The following is a 7500-nucleotide window of genomic DNA, read 5'->3' on the forward strand; positions in this document are numbered from 1 at the left end:
TTATTCAGAACGAGACAACGTTAGAGAGAAATCATATATTTACTACAACTTACGATAAGCAAATGTCAAAGGAAAATGATAGGAACAACACACACACACACACACACACACACACACACACACACACACACACACACACACAGACGCACACACACAAACAAACACACACACACATACAGACACACACACACACACACACACAAACACACACACACACACACACACACACACACACACACACACACTGAGCTATTTTACCGTGTTTCATTTTGTATATTTAATCATTTCGATTTCATTTCAGAGAGGGAGGGAGGGAGAGAGAGAGAGAGAGAGAGAGAGAGAGAGAGAGGGAGGGAGAGAGAGGGGGGGGGGGGTGCGTGGGGGGGGGGGGGGGTAAGAAGGGGAGAAAGCTGGATTCACATGACAAAATTAATTAATTTTCGATCTCCCCCGTAAAATACTGGAAACAGCTGCGTGTATCTGCAGAGCACTTTTCTGCTTTCTTCTGTCTTTCTATTTATTGTTATTATTATTATTATTATTATTATTATTATTATTATATAGCGCTGAATCTTGTGCAGAGACAAATCAAAGCGCTTTCGCACCAGTCATTCACACACATGCATAACTCTAAAACTGGAGAAACTGAAGACAAGGAAGAGTCAGGGAAGGGAGGCTATCTTGGGAAGAGGTGGGTTTAAAAGGCCAGACTTGAAAGAGCTGAGTGCGGAGACCTGACGAAGCGAAAGAGGAAGTTCATTCCAAATGCATGGTCCAGAGACAGAGGAAGAACGGTGGTCTGGTGTTGGTATTCTTGTTATTGTTGGTGGTCTTGTTGGCCTGTTGTTGGCATTGTTGTTGATGTCGGTGAAAGAAAGAGAAAGAAAGAGAGAAAGAAAGAAAGAGAGAAAGAAGCAAAGAAAGAGAGAAAGAAAGAAAGAATGAGAGAAAGAAAGAGAAAAGAAAGAAAGAAAGAAAGAAAGAGAGAACGAAAGAAAGAGAGAACGAAAGAAGAAAGAAAGAAAGAGAGAAAGAAAGAGAGAAATAAACAAAAAGAGAAAAAAAGAGAGAAAGAAAGAAAGAGAGAACGAAAGAGAGAGAAAAAGAGAGAACGAAAGAAAGAGAGGGAGAATTGTTGCCGAAACCTGTCCAGTGGAAACACTTGACCTTTCTCTGCTTCCCCGCCTCCAGGCTACGTGACAGCAGCCATCTTGGTTCTGGCGATGGTGATGGTGATGGTGGCGGTGGCGGTGATGGTGGCGGCGAAGTCTTCTCTTTCTCTGGCTTCACCGCCCTCGCTCGTTCCTTTTGACTGTCTGTCTGTCTGTCTGTCTGTTTGTCTGTCTGTTTGTCGGTTTGTCTATCTGTATGTTTGTTTTCCCCTGTCTCTCTCTGTCTCTGTCGCTGTGTGTGTGTGTGTGTGTGTGTGTGTGTGTGTGTGTGTGTGTTCGTTCTTTAGTTTAGCGTCTTTTCACTATTAGTGATATTAGACGATTAATTTTTAGAAAAAAAAATAAAATAAAAAAGTGGGGTGGGGAGGACTGGGGAGAGGTGTGTGTGTGTGTGTGTGTGTGTGTGTGTGTGTGTGTGTGTGTGTGTGTGTGTGTGTGTGTGTGTGTGTGTGTGTGTGTGTGTGTGTGTGTGTGTGTGTGTGTGTGTGTGTGTGTGTCTGTCTGTTTATTTGTTTGTGTCTGTTCTGTACGTGTGTTTGTCTGTCTGTCTATGTATTTATGTATGGATGGATGGATGGATGGATGTCCCCTTCTCTGTCTCTCTCTGTCTCTCACTCTCGCTCGCTCTTTGTGATTGTACCTCTTCAACCCCCCTCTCTCTCTTTGTCTCCCTCTCTTCCTTTTCGTTCATTTCTTCATATATATCGTCCCTCCCTTTCTCCCTGGGAGAAGGATAGCAGACACATAGCGATAGCGATAGCACACGCACGCACGCACACACGCACACACACACACACACACTGAGACATTATAGAATCGCAGGGTGTAAACCACACCACACACTTTACCATCTAAACTTTTATCTCCATCCAACTTTTTGAAGCATCCACAATGTATTCCCTCGTGCTCATTGTGTCGTTCGAAAGTGTACACAGACAGAGAGAGAGAGAGAGAGAGAGAGAGAGAGAGAGAGAGAGAGAGAGAGAAATCGAAACTTTTTTTATTGAGGGAAAAGGAATAGGCACTTGTCGGCCTGTTTTCATCCTACCCTCGTAAAGAAAACGTATAAACAAATCTAGGAAATACAAGAAAACTGGAAAAAGTGGGAAATAAATACATACACATCGCATGGCAACAACAACAAGAACAAATAAATGGCATAGAAAATACACAGTTCTCCACAAAATAACATAGTATGCATATGCGTGAAGGAGAGAGGGAAGGAAGAGATACGAAGGAGAGAGAGGAAAAACTGTTGAGAGAGAGAGAGAGGAAGAGAGGGGGGAGGGAGGGAAGGAGGAAGCGAGGAAAAGAGATAGACACATAGACAAGGATATTGAGAAGAGAGAGAGAGAGAGAGAGAGAGAGAGAGAGAGAGAGATTCAGATTCAAATGGTTTATTCATTAAGCCCCATATGAACAAGGGGCGATAACAACATTAATGCATCTGTCACCAGAACTATATCAATTAATTATGACATGATTATATCTCTTAAGTGAAAAGCTTTATATAAATATAGGACCAAATTACGTATTAGTCCGTCATCTGTAGATGCCATCAGCAGATTAAATCGAAATGAACATGAATATTTTAAATATTTCTTTGGGATACATTTTTCACGAAGAACACACAAAACGGGGCATTTCAAAACAAAGTGTACTTCACCTTCTATCGACTCTTTACACAATGGACAAAAGAGATCAGAATTGTGCACATTTTTATTGCGGTGCCTGTGGGTGTTTATTTCCGATATACCAAGTCTAAATCTTGCCAAAATGAATCTGAGATGTCTATCCATATTAAACAAAAGATAATTCTTCACTAAATGAAGAGAAACATAACCACTGTATATACCAAACCTTTCACTGGACTAAATATGGTTTTCCCAATTCTGCCATATACAATCGATCATGTGCTGGCGAAGTGTTTGCAAAAAATACATTATCTAAACCTACATTTTGGAAATACCAAGCATACCCAGACCCGAGTTCACAAATACATATTCGTACATTTGAAACCCAGTTTCTTTTGCCTCTTATAACATGTTATACGATTTTCTTGGCAGTCGATCTGCACTCATTTTCAGTAGCTTCAGCCAATAGCGAATACAACTGATTGCAGAGTTTATATAATGTTTATCTGTTTCCCCATATACTAAATCGTTTGGTGTTTTCATATCAATACCCAAACACATTTGAAGTCCAAATAAATGTATAGATTCAAAATGCACAACAGCATTCTTAGAGAGAGAGAGAGACAGAGACAGAGACTCAGTATTGTTTCATTGTGGTATGAGAAAATGCACAAAATGAAAACTTGCTAGATACTATCATGATCTCTTCGTATTGTCAATACAGCTTTGGCGAAAGTCTAATGCTTTCTACACAAATAGTGCTAGTCTTTTTTTTCAGATATTCATTCGTGTTTGACATCAGAAGAGTAAATCTGAATAATGACGGATGAAGATATGATTTACTAAGAATTAGACCTAAGAGACCTGATTAGACCTGAGACAAAAACAGAGACATGGAGAGAGAGAGTGAGAGAGAGACAGACACACAGACACACAGACACAGACACACACACACACACACACACACACACACACACACACACACACACACACACACACACACACACACACACACACACACACACACACACACACACGAGAGAGAGAGAGAGAGAGAACACTGAACACATAAATATTTAACGTCATTACTGTAAAGCTCTAGTGACATCGTAGGTACAAATAAGAACAAAAAGTGGTGCAAAACAAATAAAATGGAACAGAAAGGGGGAAACATAATTAAAGTAAACTAAACAACTAAGAGATAAGCGGCACTTTGGTACTTTGTTCGTTCGTTTATTTATTTATAGTCTGTTCATCTAAGATGATGATATTAGACTGATTGGTACTTTGTCATTTGCTTAAAAGGTCCATGTGGAAGGCGGGTACTGTGCCTTTTTTCCCTCCCAGTCGTTCGTCTCTAAGGTTTGAACAGTACACAGGAAACAATGTACGTATAATCGGTATAATAATCACTGACAGAGAGAGAGAGAGAGAGAGAGAGAGAGAGAGAGAGAGAGAGAGAGATCTCGAACTCGTTATGTGCTGGTAAAAACGTCAATACAAACACAATTTTTTCTTCTTTTTTTACTCCAAACATTGGTAGAAGAACGCTTTATAGCATGTATGTATATGTGTGTGTGTGTATTTCTTCTTTTTTTTTCCAGGAAAGAGAGGGAGATACATACATACAGAAAAGGGAAAGTGGGTGAAGGGATCACCCACCCACACAGTTCACAGTAAAGGCTAGAGGACATCACCAGCTACCGAACACGGCAAGATGGAGTCGAGAGGGCTGAACGGGGCAGGCTACCAGCTGGACGACTATGGCGCCGTGTCGGACAGACAGGCAGAGGACAAGATCCAGATCCTGGAGAGAGAGAACATGGAGGTGAGGTGGGACTGTGTTGGGGGTGGGCAAGGTACGGGTAGGGGTGGGATGATGTGGGTTGGGGTGTGTGTTGGGCTGTGTTGAATTGGGTTGGGGTGGGGGTAGGTTTGGATTGTGTTTGAATTGGGTTGTGTTGGGGTAGGTGGGGTGGGGTTGAATTTGGGGTGGGTTGGGGTAGGTGGGGTGGGGTTGAATTTGGGGTGGGTTGGATCGTGTTGAATTGGGTTGTGTTGGGGTAGGTGGGGTGGGGTTGAAATTGGGTTGTGTTGGGGTAGGTGGGGTGGGGTTGAATTTGGGGTGGGTTGGATTGTGTTGAATTGGGTTGTGTTGGGGTAGTTTGTCCTTGGTGGTGATGGGTTGGGTAGTATTTGGGTTTATTGGGTTGTATTGGGTTGGGTTGTATCTGGTGTTCATGGGTTGTGTTGTATTGGGTTGTGTTGTATCTGGTGTTCATGGGTTGGGTTGTATTGGGTTGGGTTGTATTGGGTTGGGTTGTATCTGGTGTTCATGGGTTGGGTTGAGTCGGGATGGGGTGGATGGTGTTGTGTTGCACTGACTGGGTTCGCTTCAGTTGCGGATGTTGTGTTAGGTGGCTCGGGTTATTGAGGAGGTAACTGGTTGATCATTACAATTTCTCTCCATGTCTCTTTGTCTGTGTCTCATCTTGCTGAAGCTTTGTGTCTCTGTCTGTCTGTCTTTGTCTTAATATCTCTGTCCGCCTCTTTTCATTCTCGCTCTTTCCTAACTGATCCTAATTCTGCAACTCCTCACATCCTCCATACTCCTCCCTCTCTCTCTGTGTGTGTGTGTGTGTGTGTGTGTGTGTGTGTGTGTGAGTGCGTGTGTATGTACGTGCTTGTGTGCGTGTTTGTGTGTGTGTATGTGTGTTTCTCTCTCTCTTTCTCTCACTCGATTGTTTACACACACACACACACACACACACACACACACACACACACACACACACACACACACACACACACACACACACACACACACTCGCAACTAACACACACACACACACACACTCACACACACACACACACACACACACTCACTCACACACACACACTCACTCACTCACTCACTCACTCACAAACACACACACACAAACACACACACACACACACTCACTCACTCACAAACACACACACACATTCTCTCTCTCTCTCTCTCTCACACACACACACACACACACACACACACACACACACACACACACACACACACACACACACACACACACACACACACACACACACACACACACACAACTAACACACACTCAGTCACACTCTCAGACACATAGAGAGACCAACAACATGACGTAGGCTAGTTAGTTTCCATAGCAACCAGACTTCTATCCCGTGTGTTGATGTAGGTTCGTCTGAAGTACCACAGCGGTCACACACACAGAGTCACTCTGGTGATTGTTTAATGGAACATGACAGCAAACACATCACTACCATTTCCTTTGTCTTGTGATTGTTTTGTCTGGACGTGGAGGGACGGCCTAGAGAGAACGCGTCCGCCTAGGAAGCGAGAGAATCTGAGCGCGCTGGTTCGAATCACGGCTCAGCCGCTGATATTTTCTTCCCCTCCACCAGACCTTGAGTGGTGGTCTGGACGCTAGTCATTCGGATGAGACGATAAACCGAGGTCCCGTGTGCAGCATGCAATTAGCGCACGTAAAAGAACACACGGCAACAAAAGGCTTGGTCCTGGCAAAATTCTGTAGAAAAATCCACTTCGATAGGAAAAACAAATAAAACTGCACGCAGGAAAAAATTCCCCCCAAAAATGGGCGGCGCTCTCAGTGTAGCGACGCGCTCTCCCTGGGGAGACCAGCCCGAATTTCACACAGAGAAATCTGTTGTGACAATAAAGAAAAATACAAGTTATTCAAGGAAGACCACTCTTAAAGGGGCATTTTGAACATAGATATGATCAAACGAAGAAAAATAAGGCTACACATATCGAGGAGCATATTCAAGGGCGTATTTAAAAGGCTTCATGAAACATAAGCACAACTGCAAACTGCTTTTCAGCATGTTCTGGAAGTTATGCCATAAGTAAAATCCAGTCTGGATACCTGCGTCTGTTCTTGGTGTTTTAAGGGAATGACCTCGTCTCTTACGTAACCCGATGCAGGACGCTGTAAAACAAAATGAATTTCATTTTCTGCTCCGCTTTGACACAATGGATGGACATCCCCTTTCCCGGTGTTATTCACAACGACATTGATGAACACGAATATCAGAAATACCAAATATTGTAAGATATGACCATATATCTAAAATATCTATCCATTTTCATTGATAACTATAATGGGGAAACATTGCACGGTCAATATAGGTTGAATATTTTCACATGATAACTCCATGTTTGCCGTAAAACAATCAGCCACTCGTATGCGAACCATTCGTTTGGGAAATCCGTCTACGCCCAGATTAAATCCAATCGGTATCCGTTTCAGTTTCTCAAGGAGGCGTCACTGCGTTCGGACAAATCCATATACGCTACACCACATCTGCTACAATAGGCAGATGCCTGACAGCAGCATAACCCAACGCGTTTGTCAGGCCTTGAGGGCATGCTTATACACTGACTCACTTGTGTAAACAAAGTGAGTCTATGTTTTAACCGTGTGTTCGGTTGTGTGTGTGTGTGTGTGTGTGTGTGTGTGTGTGTGTGTGTCCGTGTGTCTGTGTGTCTGTGTGTCCGTGGTAAACTTTAACATTGACATTTTCTCTGCAAATACTTTGTCAGTTGACACCAAATTTGGCATAAAAATAGGAAAAATTCAGTTCTTTCCAGTCATCGTGTTTAAAACAATATTGCACCTCTGGAATGGGCACAAAAAAAT

General features: G+C 42.9%; 1 pseudogene across 1 annotated transcript in view; it reads left to right on the plus strand.

Moving 5' to 3' along the window:
- LOC143301775 (anoctamin-7-like) overlaps window positions 1–7500 on the plus strand; it is a 167933-nt pseudogene that overhangs the window by 91459 nt on the left and 68974 nt on the right. The window contains exon 2 of the transcript XR_013057840.1: window positions 4411–4634. The product of XR_013057840.1 is annotated as an anoctamin-7-like (transcript). The remainder of the gene's footprint in view (window positions 1–4410; window positions 4635–7500) is intronic.

This window comes from Babylonia areolata, chromosome 28 (assembly GCF_041734735.1).
Source record: "Babylonia areolata isolate BAREFJ2019XMU chromosome 28, ASM4173473v1, whole genome shotgun sequence".
NCBI classification, from domain to species: Eukaryota; Metazoa; Mollusca; class Gastropoda; order Neogastropoda; family Buccinidae; genus Babylonia; species Babylonia areolata.